The sequence below is a fragment of the Heterocephalus glaber genome, unplaced genomic scaffold, assembly GCF_053883595.1.
Source record: "Heterocephalus glaber isolate CG9 unplaced genomic scaffold, H.glaber_assembly_v1.0 deba00000071, whole genome shotgun sequence".
Taxonomy (NCBI): Eukaryota; Metazoa; Chordata; class Mammalia; order Rodentia; family Bathyergidae; genus Heterocephalus; species Heterocephalus glaber.
The window spans coordinates 30995825-31013058 of record NW_028258137.1 but is presented as its reverse complement, the minus strand read 5'-3'; the positions used below and the strand labels follow the sequence as shown (position 1 = coordinate 31013058).

Genomic DNA, 17234 nt, shown 5'->3' with positions numbered 1-17234 from the left:
GTGAGTCTTGGGTGGTTCAACCTGCTTGAAGCAGCGCCCCTGCTGGTGGCTCAGGGTATGGGGGACAAGGCCTTGAATCTGTGAAGAGAGGGCACGAGCTAAGCCACAGTAGCCAGACACTAGATAAGTAGGCTGAAGTGCAAGCCAAAGTTCCCTGGAAGGCAGCTGAAGGACAAACAGGAAACAGAGACAGGAGAGGTCTCCTGGTGGCAGCACTAGGCTCTTTGGTTGCTGTGTGAAAGATAGTGAGACATTTCAGAAACATCGACAGGAGGAGGGGGAGATGCTGAGCTCTAAGTTCAGTTGGAGCTGGGTGAGACTCAGATGACTCGGGCCTGGAAGGGGCTATCATCTGCTACGTGGGGCACTCATGTTTCTTAGGAGTGGGCATCTAGGAGCCTCTGATGCCCTGGATCTCATTTCTGGCTGCATATCTGATAATTCACCACATTTAAAAACTAGTGCCAGTGCCCGGGCTCCACCCACTAAGATTTTGATTCAGTTGACCCCACTGGTAGGATTACTAATAATGTGCAGCCTGAGTTGAGCAGCACTTGACTACCCTGAGCCTTCTTCCACACTTCCTCTTCTAAACCACAGTTTAGGTAGATGCCCCACTGTAATGTTTAAAGAAAAAAATGAATGATGAAAATAAGTTTTGAGAGTAACTTTTAATTTACTGATTATACACACAGTCATCTGGGATCCAGAAAGTGACTAAATAGAGGTCCTTCCCCCTGGCCATAGTTTGCATGCCCCGCTGTGGTAATAATCCGAACCCCTGACAAGACAGGACGTGAACCACACACCTTGAAAATACTTTACACTAAAGATGTCCTTTAAGAGGTGCATTAAAAAACCTATCATGCAACTTGAAAATGACAAAATATTGGTTTTCCAATATATTTTAAAATATTTTCTCACCAAATCTGAAACTCTAGGGTTTTTAATACAACATATTCCCTGCTGAGGAACAGAGAAGAGAGAAAATGCTAGGACACATGGGGCAGGGAAGTTCTTTGGGATCTTCTGAGGAAGGTACAGCAGCCTGTGACCATCTGGGCATAGCTTTCCCAGGAAGGAGTGAATCACCAGTGTGAATGCTCTGCAAAGGATCTGTGCCCCATGATCAACAGAGAAAGCAGTAGAGTATCAGGGAGGCTCACAGGAGTTTATTACCCCAAAGATCGAGCATCCCAACTGCCTGGAAAGAAGAAAGTAAATACCACACACAAAATGACAATGGAGAGGTAAGTATATTTTTAAATTTAGTACAGCTAATGTTACAGACAATATTCTGGGAACAATATAATGCTTTCTTGCATAATATTTATACAGAGTAGAGACATGCATGGCTTTAATCAGTTTTCCTTATGAGTGATATAAAATAATCTTTTATTATTATTCTAAATTTGTCACCATTGTACATGATCTCCGAAGACCAAATGGAAAACACATTAAATCAAAGGAACAAATGAATATGAAAGAAAAGACAATTATGTGCCCAGATAAAAAATTTGTGCCCATTCTATTACACTGTAAAACACTTTGTAAATGTAGACATTGCACATAAATGTTAAATAAATATATAAATGCACTCTTCCTGTGGATTTTTTTAAAAAAAGAATCTCAGTAGGCAAAGAATTATCATTTCATATTTAAAAGTTGTCTGTGGCCCATGTCTTCCAGCCTGTAACAGTTGCTTCAGGGAAGCCAGAATCTTTTTTTTTTTTTTTGGATTATTCTTTTCAATTAGGGTATATGTTTCTTTCTTTTTTTTTTAATTAAATTCTTTTATTGGTACATTGTAGGTATACAACACAATTACATTTCTCATTGGGAATTGTACCTTTACATAATGCATCTTGGTTCTTATTTTTTCCCCATTCCTAGCCCTCCCTTCACGCCCTCCACCCTTCCCTATTTACAAAGACTTTATTTCCATTTTTTCCATTTCTCAGCATTTTTCCTTTCCCTTCTTTCCTTTCCCCTGCCCCTCCCACTACCCCTACCCCTTTGGATCTTTTCTTCCTATTTTACATTATCGATTATTCATTCTAATCATTGGTACATTTTAGGTATACAATGTAATGACATTCATCATTGGAAATGTGGACCTTTACATAGTCTCTCTTGGTTCTTGTTTTTCACCCTTGCCCAGCCCTCCCTTCAACCCCTCCAGTCCTCCCTATTTACAAAGATTTTGTTCCTATTTTTCCATTTTCTCATATTAATCCCATTCCCTTCTATCCTTTCCCCTAGTCCTCCCACTTCCTTCCCCTTTGCCCCTTTTCTTTCTATTTCACATGACCTATTATACATTTAGTCCTTATTTACACTTTCAGTTTCTCACACCAGAGAAACTATTCGGAATTTATACATGTGTGTCCTATTTATTTCACTTAAGAGTATCGCCTCAATGTGCATTCACTTAGCTATAAATGTCTCTAATTTCTCATTTTTTATGGCTGAGTAATACTCCATTTTATAAAAAAAAACCCACATTTTCTTTATCCAATCTCCAGTTGATGGGCATTTGGGCTGTTTCCAAGTTTTAGCTATTACAAACTGTGCTGCTATGAACATGGGTGCACATATATCACTGTGGTATGATTCTTTTAATTCTTTGTGGTAGATCCCCAGCAGGGGAATACCTGGGTTGAATGGGACTTCCAGTCCTAGTTCTTTGAGGTATCTCCATACTGATTTCCACAGTGGTTGCACCAGTCTACACTCCTACCAGCAGTGGAGCAGGGTTCCTCTTTCCCCACAGCCCTGCCAGCATGTGTTATTGGTTGATTTCATGATAGCAGCCATTCTTTCCAGGGTGAGGTGGAATCTCAGCTTTGTTTTCATTTGCATCTCTCGAATGACCAGTGATGTTGAACATTTTTTCATGTATTTATTTAGGGAAGCCAGAATCTTAATAGAGATGACAGAGTTGATGGCTGGGGTTTGGGTAGGAAGTGGACAAAAATCCTTACTTCACCAATTAGTAGCTGTGTGGCTACAGACAAGATACATATTCTATCCAAAGTCTTATTTTGAAATGTGAAAAATGGGATTATTCTTCCCATTTTCAAATGGTTGTCATTGGAACAGAAGATTTAAAGGTATAGCACAGTGGCTGGGACATGCTCATGGCTCTCATGGCTGTCATGCTCAATATGTCATCAGAGGGCATCGCTGTGTGGAGGGATCACACATATGGATGCTGGGAGATACACAAGACAACTGGAGGACAGAGTGAGATGATGGCATGGTGGCTGCTCTCAGATTGGAAGACTTGGAGTGGGACCCACAGCTGGGTCACTCAGTTCTGCAGCAGTTAAAAATTCAGGGGGCTGGACATCAGTCTACTGCCAACTGATTATCCGTGTTTCTAGCCTAGTTAATTTGGCTTCCAATTCTTTATTAAAGAATTTAACAGCCTTATGAATGGCTTCTGGAGAGAATCTTTCTGAAACAAATAGTCACTTGGAAACTAGGATAACCCCAAGCCATACAAGCAGGAATCCAACTACAAAATAATTTTTCACTTTTGAGGATGACAGAGATTAAATTTTCTTCATAATGGAAAAAGATACTCCACAGTAGGCATATTTCTTATTCTGCCAGCAGGAGTATCAACAGATTTTCTTCATTTCCATTCAAAACAAAGTTGATTAGTACATTAATTAGATATAGTGGGATGTAGTCTAGGTAACAGCTTGGAATTTAATAAAGAGACGAAGGGAAACCCATTACCAGGAATAATCCATTAACACCTCATCTGCTGGTGAGGGTGGCCTTGTCGGGGACCAGTGCAGTCTATCCTGAGGTTCACTCTGCTCAGCAGCCATGGACCATCTGTGGAGTGGTTCAGTGAAATAGCAACAGCTTGTGGTTCACCATGCTTTCTTCTTGGCAGGCAGCGATCCTTAAAGTCTCTGAGACTTTTAACCAAAGAAAGTGGGGATGTCTCCTTATTGACATCATCAAAGGTCTACTGTAGCAGCATCACAAACATTGTTCCCTGTTGGACCAAAAAGACACAAAAGGTTTAAAAATCAGGCTGGCTCTGTTAGCTACTTTAGCTGAGTAAGAAATTATCTTATAAGCACAGATTTTTAAAAGTCTAGCCTGCATGCACCCAAGCACACTTGATAATAAAAATAAATAAATTCGGTAGAACAAAAACATTTCTGAGTTTATTGAAAACATTAAAAAGAGTAATGAATCCAGAGTTACGACTTAGGTTCAAGCCCCGGGTTGATTAGTGAGTACTCAAGTAACCTTGGGCATCATATTTCACTTCTCAAAATATGTATACTCATCTATAAAATAGGAATGATAAAATGTACTTCTGGTTTCTCACAACATTGTGGTGAAAATTAGAATAGATAGTGCATGTGGAAGTCCTATGAAAATGGTAAAAGGAGCTATATATAAGTGCTATTGTTGTTACCATTTCTAGGAATTGCTGAACACCATATCTTTAGAGGATATCAGCAAGCAGACACCTGACAGATGAGAACGCGTTACTGTCATAAACTACTGTCTCCATCTGTTTTCCTCATCAGCAGATAGGATGGGTCCTGGCCATCCTGTTAGCACACATCCCTGGTGGAGAGCATTTTCCTAAAAGTGGGAAGGACTTCTAGTCCTCTTCCCTTCTCTTTCCACAAAGCCATACTGTCAAACATGTCACTCCAAATTCCTAAAGCAAGGAAAGAGAAATCTAGTAAGCATATAGACACCTCTCATTAGGTTTCTGCATTTTTATTAAAATATTTAATAGATCAGTCTCAACTGTGAAGTCTCTGTACAGCAATAATTATTCATCATTATTAACTAGCACTTACTGAAGTTGGTCATGAGATAAATTCTTGATATGGAATATTTTGAAGACTGGGAAATTGAGACCTAGAGAAATGAGGCAACTTTCTTAAGCTAGACACATCTAGTTAGAAAATGGCAAGGAAGGGACCTGATCCTAAGTCTGCAAAGTACAAAGTCTGACCATTACATTATCACGTTTTTCCTGAATAACTACTCTTTAGTTACTATTGGTTTTAATGAGAATCTGGTTTTAAGATAGAATGTTAAATAGCACCTCGAATTCCTTTTGCATCAATCTAGACTCCAACTGATCCATTTTTCCATCCAGGTACTGCACTGGGGAAGACATAGTCTCAGCTATGAATAGGTCCAGTTTCTTGATTCTGCATAGCTCTTAGCCAAGGATAATAAATCAAATTGATGACAACTTCCCTCTTAGGATATGTTGATGTGCACTGTTCTTCAAATTAAAATACAAACCCATGAGGATTTATTGCTTATAAAAAGATTCATCTAAGTGTTCCTTTAATTTCACTCACTGTCAGTGAGGATAAATATTTGGGAGATGCCTATTAGGAGTCAGACACTATGCTAACCAATCTAAAGATAAAATTGCATTTATAAACCCTCTGTTGACTCACAGATGTTCCAGAAATACTAGGGAATGCCTAATACGAATGCATGCTAATTTTTAGTTAACCATTTCAATGGAGAAAGAAAATAACTAGAATAAAATAACTAGGATATTTTCCTAGAGTTTTAGTAAGAATTTGAGCCTACGAACTCTAAACTTTTAGAAAGACCTTTTGAGCTTAAAACAACTTTCTTACTCTGTTTTGTAGAAGTATCAACAGTATCACAGCTAAGAACTAGGTTGCAAAAACAGAAGTACAGGGCCAGGGATTTAGCTCAGTGGTTTTGCTGCCTGCCGCGCAAGCGCAAGGACCCAAGTTTGATCCCCGGTACCAACAAAACAAAACAAAACAAAACAGAAGTACAGAGAGAGGTGAAAAAGCAGCATGAGCAATCCAGAGACTGACAGAACTCTTGAATTTTTGTTTTCCACTGTTTCTGGGCATCCAGATCAAACTCAGCTTTCCTTTTCCTGAGTAGTGATACCACCCTGCACTATAACATTTATTTTCAGATTTCTGAGGGATTTTCTTTGGAAAGTGTAAACTCTAAAAAAGAAATAGCTCTGCTAAATTTCCTTATACCTCCAGAGTGAACAAAACAGTTCTGGCCACATAACAGAGCTAAATATGTACTTACTACTTAACACATTAAGATTATTGGAGAAGTACTGGTAACACATGAAGGATTGCAGATACAAAGCAAAGAAATTACCTAAAACCATTACCTTCCAAATGTTGGAGGCAGTTGAAATATAGTGGTTAAGATGCCAGGTTCTGTCACTTTCTGTTTCTGTATCTTTGGACAAATTAATCTTTCTGTGACTCAGTTTACTATCATCTCTAAAAATTAAGATAATAAGGGTGTTTATATAGAGAAATTGCTGCAATAATTTAATTAATACAAGAACAGCATTTACAACACTGGCACATAATAATATAGGGTAATGTTAGCTATTCTTATTTGTGACTCTGTAACTCTTATTTCTAGGTATGAAACTTTTGTTTAAAATTAGAAACAAGATACAATAGATTAATTTATCTCAAAGACATCAGGAAATTTAATCCTTATAATCACTATGCTGACTTAAATTAAATTCAACTTTGACTTTCAGATAAACATGGCAGATTCCACAAACACACTCATGTTTACTTCCTTCAAAGATCACTAAAACACAGTGAGGGAAAAACGTATAAAGGGTATACCCACAGAATTTGGAGAATAAGAGAGGAGAAGAAAACAGCAACAAAATTTCTTTGGTATGACTCTCACATACGTAGAACCTGGATCTAGGACAGTTCTGGTGCTGATTACAGAACAATGGAGGTTAGATTGTGTGTTTTGGGGCCAGATACAATAGAGCACCTAAGAGATATGTGGGCAATAACAATAGATCCAACCTATAAGCTATACCTGGCATCACAGGCAGGAAAGATCAGAAATAATATATAAGTACTTTCTAAAATTAATGATAGATACCAAATCACAGTTCCCAGATACTTAAGGAACATTGAGTAAAATAAATTCCTCCCCTCTAAGGATCCCCCAGACTATGATCATATCACATAAAACTAGAGGCAAAGAGAAAATTGAGAAGACAGCCAGTAGAGAAAAGACACATTTCATACAGAGAAATTAAAAGCTAAATGTAAGAAATAGAGTATATTTCTTATCAGAAACTATGCAAGCCAGAAGTTATTTGAATGTTGTCTTTGTTGCTGAACAGCAAGAATTTGTGCTATGTTTTGAACATGATTTGTCCCCTCAATTCATGCTGGGGCTCAGTCCCTGACAATATGGGAGATGGGGCCTAGTGGGAGGTATCTGAGATATGGGCATAGAGCCCTTAGGAATGGGGTAATGATATCTTGCAGGAGAAAGTAAGCTCCCAGAGTCTTGCAGAATTGGATTAGCTATTGTGAGAGAAGACTGCCTCTTATGTTACCTTTCTTCCTCAGGTGCCTGCTTGCACTTTGGCTTTTTACCGTAAAGCAGCACAAGACCCTTACCAGATGCACTGGCCCAGTAGTGGACTTCCCAGCCTCTAGAACCATGAGCCAAAACATACCCCTCTTTTTATAAATCGCTTAGTGGCTGGTATTCTCTTAGAGCAACAGAAATGGAATAAGACAACCTGATAATCCAGATTTTAAAATCCAGCAAAAATACTTTTCAAAAAAGAAGGAAAAATACTGACTTTCTCAGGCCCAAAGCAGAAAACAATAGCAACAACAAATCCGAGAGAACCCACTGCCAGGAGACCCATGCTATTAGAAATGTTAAGGTTCTTTGGAAAGAAGGAATATAATAGCAGATGAGAACTTGAATCCGTATAAAGAAATTAAAAGCACTGGGAATAGAATAATTAAAATAAACATTAAACTTACCTTTTATATCTAGTTGCTCTGAAAGATAGCTATCTAAAGAAAACATAGTAGTTTTATATATTCTTAATATATATTAAGAGCAAATATTTGACAACAATAGGGCAAGAATGGAAGTGAGGAATTGGTAATCTACTGTTCTTAAATTAGTATTAAGCAAAATAATATTTGAAAGTAGACTTTCATCAAATAAGATGTGCATGGTAAAATTCTAAGGCAACTCCTAAATTTGTTTAAAATAGTATATATAGTAATCTAATAGCAGAGGTAACACTGCCTCATTAAAAAAAATTTCAATCAAAAAGGGGGCTAAACAAAGGAAAAAAGAACAAATAGGACATGTAGAAAGCAGCTAGTTAGATGGGAGATTTTAATTTGATCATAACAACCAAATTAAATGTAAATCACACTAATAAAAAGATAGCGACTGTTAGACTATTATGTAAAGGACGACCCAAATACTACTGTCTACAAAACCTACTTTAAATATAAAGATATAAATAGTTTACAAGGATGGAAAAAATTATACCATGCAGTCACAAATTAAGAAAAAGTTGAAGCAACTTTATTTATATCAAAGTCAGACAAGAAAAACTACCAGTGGAAGAGGCTATTACAATGTATTAAAGCATGTAATTCTCTAAGAAGACAGGGTAATTAATTTTATGCCTCTAAACTCAACAGCTTAGTACAGATGGATAAATTCCTAAAAAATATATCTTATCAAAGTTATCAAGAGACAACAGAAAAATCCAAATAACTTTACATTAATTCTCAAAATTAAATTCATAATCTTAAAATGTTTCAAAAAAAGAGAAAACTCCAAGCCCCAATGACTTTACTCATATTTAATGGTGAAATACCATACTGAATGCTTTTTTTTTGAGTTCAGAAACAAGATGTCTTCTCTGTCTCTATTTAACATGCTGAAAGTCCTAGCTAACTCAATAATGTAAGAAAAAAATAATAAAGGCATACAAGTTAGAAAGAAAGAAGCAAATGAAGCCAAACACATAATAGTAGTTCCTCTATGGTTCCATGTAAAAGATGCTTAAATCTTACCTGTGATGACAAGGGACTCATGAAGGGGGACCAACTAAAAAGTACAAGAGTGAACTTTTTGAAGTGATGGAAATATGCCCTATCTTGGTTGGTGGTCAGTTATATGGATGTATTCAAGTCCAGTAGCCCTGCTTACGTATGGGGGATATAAGCTAAGAGTTTAAATGGATATCTGACCTGCTTATGCCTGTACATACATACCTACAATAAAGTTTAATTTATTAAACAGGCACAGTGAGAGATTAATGATAGTAACTACTAGTAAAATAGAAAAATTATAACAATATACTATAATAGAAGCTATTTAAAATTTATAAATTGTTTAGTTCTAGAATTTTCCATTTAATATTTTTGGACCACAGTTGAAGGTCAGTATTTAAACAGTGAAAAGCAAAAGTTCAGAAAATGGAGACTATTGTACTACAACTCACTGTATTGTATATTTAATATAATTGTACATTCCACTATATGTAAAGGATACCTTTAATTTAAAAACAGTTATAAAAATTCCCACTGGTAAGTGAAAGAAGCAAGTTGCAATACTTTCTACGTTACATAACATTCCAAAATAGACAAAGTGAATTTCATTCTCAGCACCACACACAAAGAAGGCAAAGTGAATCAATATATTTCTTACTGCGAAATTATTTTCTAAATAATCTGCCACAGAGCTGAAAGTGGTTTTCTCCAGGGAGGGAAAACTGGTTAGACTGTTATTTTCCCCCATAAAACTAGAACTGTTTGGCTCTTAAAACTCTGTGCCTATGTAACTGATAAAAATAAAGGCTTAGAGAAATGTGTACCATTTGCAGGCTGATGATATTAGCATCAGTAGAGGATTATTGACATTCACTTCAAATAGAAAATTATTTCTGATGGGTGAATCTGGCAGAAACTCTGTCCAGGGACAGAGTCACTTGTTGGTGGTTGTGTCACATGGGCCACCTTGTTACTGGAAGAAAATATTGTAGATGTGAGGATTAAATTAGGGTGAGGGAGCTGAATTGTGACAGAAACAGATCTGTACTTCCTAATTACAAAGTCTCACTTCCATCCAACTGACACAAATATGAAGTCAAATTAAATGCTGTCTAATTAACCAGCATGCATGAACTTTAAGGCCAGATACTAGGTATGATTAAGCTGAGGAAGAGAAACGCAGGACTTGTAAATCATGTCAACCCAGATCTGCTGTCTCAGGCAGCTGCTACTAGGTTAGGCCATTTTGTTTTCACACATCTTTCCTTTCAGGACTCTGCTTGTTATATTTACAGAAAAAGGCAGTGCTGGTAAACAGTTTCACACAATGAGGTGTGAGAGTTGATAGGGTCCTATTCAAGCTCTGAACTCCCCTGATGAGCTGCCAAAAGTTGTTATGAATGGCCCAGCTGACAGGGTGATGACTGATAAAGGAAAAACAAACAGCTCGGGTAATTCATGAAAACACATAGTGCCAAGACAAATCCAAGTGGCAAGTGACAGTTCAGATAATGGAATTTTGGAAGCTTTTCTTAAAGGTTCCTCTCTACAATCATTCTGTTAATAGGTTCTCCCCTAATGTAGCAGGATCTTCAACTTATTTCCACAGAAAAATATTTATGGTAATGTCTGGTGGAGAGGAGCTGGCCTTGCACTTTCATAGGATGGTCAGTTTTGCCTACCATTGCCTCTTCACAGAGCAGGAAGGATTTTAGTGGTCTGTATCTGGTATTTAAAGAAATAAGATATCCTATTTCCAATTCTCTTACTAGAAGTATTTTTGAAGCATTCTTCCTTCATTTCTTTCCCTTATAAACCATTTGCCACAAACCTTTGATTAGAAAATAAATATTGGCTTACACACTCAACTGCCAATATTTTAAAAGAGAATGATTTAAATGTGGCTGAACTCAATTTCCAATTCACATAGCCCATTTTGGGTTCATTTCCTTAAATCAAGCGTGATAAAGCAAGAAAGTATCAATTTGTCAATGTTTTACTTTTGTACTCAATGGTATTTCATGAAATGCATCGCGGTTTCTATTAAAATGGTCTATTTCTTAATCAATGTTTTAGGAAGCAGGAAAATAAAGACATATATAAAGCATGTGTAGGCACACACATAAATACTCTCTGATCCTATGCCAAGAGAAAGAGAAGGGAGGAAAGAGGAGAAAGAAGTCAGGAGAGAATACACGGGGGTAGCGGGGGAGGTAGTACAGGCGGGTGAGTAGGATTTCAAGAGCTTTGTGTGTTGTAGAACCTGGTTGCTGTTAGGTCAGGCAGCTTATAGGAAACACAGAGTCTCAGTCCTGTCCTGGCCCCCCACCAAATGAAAATCTGCATTTTAACAAGATCATTGGTGATTCATATGCACACCCAGGTTTTAAGAAGCTATGTAATTTAGAAGACTGTCCTTAAAAGCTTAAGCTTTGTAGTTATAAAAGCTTACAAGTGTGATGGTCCGTGTTTTACAAAAACAGTTTAAAACTGTGTCATAAATTATTTCCATCTCAAAGTAATTTAATAAGTCTTCATCCAAATTGCTTATTTTCTTTTCCACCTCCTGAAGAAATCTTAGTCCTTGAGCTCCAAGTCCTTGAGGCTCATCCTTTCCTCAATTATTTGCCTTCTATCTTTAACACTTGGAGACTCATCCGATACAATGTCGAGTATAAGGCATTGTGCTATAGCCTGAATTTTAAACACTCTATCAAGGTAGTAAACCATAGTATTTTTATAACAGCCACAGGATGTTTTTAAAATCCTATCTTGAATATAGCATTAACTATTGAACTGCTGCAATACAGATTAGAGGACCTTAAAGGAGAGATAAGAAAAGCATTAGAAAGGTCCAGAGAACAGACTCACTTATCCGCCAAATGCAGCAAACACTCACCTCTTGGGTGCTCATATTTTAAAGTTTTGTGGTTGTGAGTGCTGTGTTTATAGACTCTTCTTTAATCTCGGAGGGATCTTGCCATCTAGTCTAACTCTCAACACATTTCCTGGGTATTGATAAACTTAAATAAATATACTTTTTAACATATGCCTCAAAATACTGTAAACAAAGGCAAAAGACAAATGTTAAATCAGGGAAAACACTGGCAACACACAGTTTCATAAGGGCTTATTTCCTTAATTGACAAAGGGTTTATATTAATTTAGCTGGAAACGACATTCAATGGAAAAATGGGAAATTCACACACAAAAACAGAAAACACAAAGAATAAATATATAAAATATACAACCTTATTCATAAATAAAGACATACGAATCAAAGTAGCTGGGACAGAATATTTTTAGCAATCATGTTGGTGTAAATTATGATGTTTGATAACACAAACTGTGTGGAGAAATAGGCATTCTCATCCACCATGGATGAAGATGTACTGGTTAAACAGAAAGGCAATTTGGTACATCTGCCAAAATTGTGAGTGCACATACCCTTTAACCCAGTGACTCTATGCTGTGAAATTAACCTAGGAAAGTGCTTACAAAATCCTTTAAAGTAGATGGGTACAGATATGAAGGGCACTGTGGTTTATAAATGGACATTTGGAAGCAACCATAAGAAGTACCAAGCAGGGGCAGGAGTGCCCCACAGGTGAAGACCTCCCCAGCCACCCTTAGGACGACTAGACTAGCCCATGCTGACACAAAATGATCTCCATGATGTACTGGTTATTCAGAGATAAAGAAGAAAGGCACGGGCAGAATGGTGTGCACAACTTGATCCCTTTGGAGTCAATATAAAATACATATACATTGGAAGGGAATTCATATTTTTTCCTAGAAATATTTAACAAGAACCAGCAAGGAGTGGTTACCTTGGGGTAAGAGAGCAGATAGCATTAAGGGTAAGGAGAAAGCCTTATAATTTTAATTATGTTTACTTCTATTCGGTTTTCTAGAAATGTTGAGTATATGTGTTCTATGCAGTACAACCTTGGCATTGAGATAGCATTTTGTCTTAAGACCTATGTTAACACATTAGGGAGAATTTGGGCAAAATTATTCTCCATGAATTCATCTTTGCTCTCATATCTACACAGGCAAGGAGATTTCTCAACCACACAGTAGTAGCCAGACTTCCAACAGAACTCCTGTGTTCTCTGCAAAAGGTGATAACATCTTTCAAGGTCATGGAAACATTTGAGAATCTGATAAAGAAAGAACAGAAAATTCTGGGTCCAATTCCAGAAATTCTGCAGAACCCCTGAGACAGATTCACTGAGTGTGTGGATTCAGGCCCTGCGGTAAGGATTAGCTGCCCTAGAGAATCTCCAGGACAGAATGACACCAGCCTTATCAGTTTACAGGGCTCTTTGCTTGGACTAGCTGGCCCTCATGAGCTGCCACATGCTCCCATGGAAAGCCCTTCTCAACTCTTCTACATCTACATACTGTGTCATAACTGTTCCCTTGCCTCATTCACCATCAAGATAGTTAGCTCTTACAGGGCAAAGGCACTTGTTTTATAGATTTTTCAACAACTTGAAATGTTAAAAATTACCAATGAATGCATGTTCGATGTAAGTCACCAAATCTTTGTGAATAACTCATATAAACCTAGCCTGACTCATTCTGTGCTACACAGCCAAAGACAGAGAACTAAGGATATTACATGGTGACCCTAGAAGGAGACAATAGAAATGTATTACACTGATGTTCTTAGCTATCTCCTTGTCATTTTAGGCACTACACCTACATTTACATAAAGACCTCATTCACTCCACCATCCAATCTCCAATTAAATTCTAGAGTCAGCCATGAACTACCTTCCAGAATCTGATGCCCAAGAAATTATTGACTACTGTGTGTTAGATATGTTTTTCAGTGACTGTAAAGAAGTGATACTGAAATACAAAACTCTTGTTTATATCTTCCCATAAGAGTCTTGTTAATGACAAAAATACACCTTTTTAAGAGTTCCGTATTTTCAGTTGGAGTAACTTGTGATATGAAAATATAAAATCAGTCTTGTGTCTTTATCAAAATAATTTATCTGTTATACCATTTAGAGTATTTTATCCAAATTAAAAAAAAGAATTTATAAAATAACCAAACAGCTTATACAGTCACCTACCTAGGCTAAGGATGGATAAAGAATTTCTAATGTTCTTTAATAAATTTGATTTTACTTCAGTTTGTTCTTACATACAGAAGATCAGGAGACAGGAGGGTTTGTTTAGAGAGGTTCACTACCTCCCATCACTCAAAGGGGGCTCAGGTGGACCTCATTCTGTGACACTCTACCTGCTCACTTTACTCCTCAGCACATCCTTTTGCCATATGATACTGACCTCTGACATGCTGCCAATGGAAAACGATATAACATACAGTGGACCCTTGAGTTACAACTGGCCTGACATACGAAAAACTTGGGTTATGACTGATATTTTAGTTTTAACTTTTGACCAAAGTCTTGAGTTATGACCCACATACCAGCCGCTTGTGCTTCCAGATACAGATTTAAGCCTTAAAGAGTTCTGGAAGGAACATTACAACATCTTTTCCTCTGTGGAGTTGAGAAATCCTGGGCCAATGTCTCGCTAAGGACACTGAGATCTGCCTATATGCAGGAGAGAGACTTTGAAGGCTGTGTAGAGGAGCCTGAGCCTTCAATTGACCAACTTGAGTTACAACCAGCCTTCAAGAATGAATTGAGTTCATATAAAGGGTCCACTGTATTGAAATTGATAATATGTAAAACTGTGTGGTGGACTAATTAATGGTTAACTGGAGTGGAAACACCCAGATGAACTGAGACTGCATGGTTCTGTGCATAGAAGACCCACCTGAGGATTGTTGCCAGAACAGCATAAAAGGAGAACGGGAGGGGAAGATCGCACACTGCTGATTTTCCTGAAGAAGGTGCTTTTCAGTGGTTTTTCTTTCAAAGAGCTTTGGCTGCTGTCTTCCTTGGGGGGAGCTTCATCTTCATCTTCATCTTGGACATTGTCTCCTGGCCTCCAGTGCAGATCTCTCAGCCTTCTGGCATAGACCCTACACCCTGATGACACAGACTTTCTAGCTTCCACCCCTGGCCATTGGGCCTTTCCCGTGAAGATCCTTGGTATGGACTTGCAAGGGACAATGCTTTGAGCTCCAAGCCTTTGACTGGATCCAGCGGGTCTCCAGCACGCAGACAGACATTTGCACTCTTCTACATCTCACTCTAGTAAGCACTGACTAATATTCTGTGATAATATATAGACCCAAATAACCAGGATCTAATGACACTTTCAAATGCTAAGACAGAGTGACAATAATTACTTTGTCCTATTCTAAATTTTCATCCTTCTTAGAACAATAATCATCATATACAATTGTACAATATCAATATTCAAAAGATATTGAATAGCTACTGTGTGCAGACATGGTTATAAGGACTTTCTGTAAATTACCTCACATTCCCTCCTCATCTGCCTTATGAGGCTAGAACCATTAAAATCCCATTTTCTAGATGGGAAAGCCAAGGCCCAGAGAGGTGAAGTTACCTGGGTGAGGTCACACAGCCAGTAGGGGGCAGAGGCACTATTAACAATCTTGCTATACTGTATATATACAACATAACACTTTGAAAAGAATTTAGAAATTTCAATGGGCCCTTTAAAACCCAAATTAAATTTTATCTCTGACATACACAGCTGAATAAGAAACAGAGCATGTGAATGGTATGCCAGGCTCGCTACAATAAAGGTTATCAAGTGAGTGACTCAGTTTCTTTACCTCTAACATATGCTTTACCTCTACTCATATGCTGAAATCATATGTTGGAGCCCTAACTCCCAGCACTTCCAAATGTGACTGGATTTGCAGATGCAGCCTTTAAAAGACATAATCAAGTTCAAATGAGGGCTGCAGAGTGCATCCTGATCCAATTAGACTGGTATCAACACACAGGGAGACACCATGCACACATGCGCTCAGAAGCAAGGCCACCTGAGGTGGCGGGAGGAGGCAAGGGGCATCCACAAGCCCGAGAGAGAGAGGCCTCATGAGAAACCACCACGGCCAACAACTTGATTTTGGACTTACAGCCTTCAGAACTACACAAAAATAAATTTGTTGTTTAAGTCATCTAGCTGGTGATATTTTGTTACAGCCCTAGCAAATTAAAACAAACATATTCAAAGTAATTATCATAGTACCTAGAAAACAGGTTAAGTACTCAATTGGTTTTGCTATTAGTTCAGTTGTGAATAGAAATGCACACATATCCTTTGTTTTAGTTTAAAGAAACATGTCCTAAGGTATTAAAACATAATCTAAAAAATGCTTTGCTTCTAATCAATAAACATTTTCCAAAACTTTCTCTTTTAGTTTTTTTTTCCAGAAACTTTCAAAGACGAAATATTGTTCATTTTTTAAACTAAGAGTCTATCAGAAATTGGGTAAAAGTCAGTTTCCATAATTGTTCATCATATGGCAATGTTGACTTTGGAAAACTTGTCTCTTGTAGCTATCACAACCTGTGAAGTTTAAGTATCAATATATGTTGATAGTTATACCCAAAGATCAAGGCAGAAAGAGAACTGGGCTATGTAAACACAAGCAGTGCAGGTGAGAAGTAGTGCACTGAGCTTTTCTTGAATGAAGCTACTTGTGTCTGAGCTGGCGTATAAGTATAAATTTCACCTCACAAGCCAATTCCAGTAGTTACCTGGGACTCAGGCTGCGAAATGTTCCCAGACCACACCTGAGATCAGGACAGGTCACTAAAATGGAATAGAGATGGTGACTGGGATGCAGAAGGACGGCAGTAAGAGGGGTGTGCATCCCCTTTTCTGCACAATGGCTAATGGGCTCCTGCAATCCCCACAAGGCTCCTAGAGATGATTGTACACACTGGATGCCATTCAATACCCTATGTAAGTAAGCAATTCTAAATTAAGAAGTAAGTGTTTTTCATTATAGGTGTATTTCTTTTTTTTTTTTTTTGTACTGGGGATCGAACTCAGGGCCTTGTGCTTTTGAGGCAGGTGGCAGAACCACTAAGCTAGATCCCCAGCCCTATTTCTTTGATATTTAATCTTTGTTTTTGAAAACATAAGGAAAATCTTTGTTTTGCACTAAAAAATGGCATAAGCTGGTCAGCTTTCAGGTCACTTAGGTACTGTTTAATGCTCAATAAATGCACATTATTATGGAATACCTGAGAATAAATTCTGAGTATAGTGGGAAATGTATGGATCTCAGAGGCTCAAATATGGTTTTTTTCTATGCTGAGAACCTAAGCTCCACCACAGGTGTGGGTTGCTGCTGTGGCAGCAGCCAACTAGCCACCTGCAGAAAGCTACTGCAAATGACCAACAAAGCAGCATTTGCTTCCAAAATGCCATGCATGGT

The 17234-nt window shown here is 37.8% G+C and overlaps 1 protein-coding gene across 1 annotated transcript in view; it reads right to left on the bottom strand.

Annotated features, from left to right (window-relative positions):
* Nucleotides 1-1237: 1237 nt before the first annotated feature.
* LOC110349909 (uncharacterized) overlaps nt 1238-17234 on the bottom strand; it is a 62286-nt gene continuing 46289 nt past the window's right edge. The window contains exon 8 of the mRNA XM_087192105.1: nt 1238-4015. The gene's annotated coding sequence lies outside the window, so the exon portion shown is untranslated. The remainder of the gene's footprint in view (nt 4016-17234) is intronic.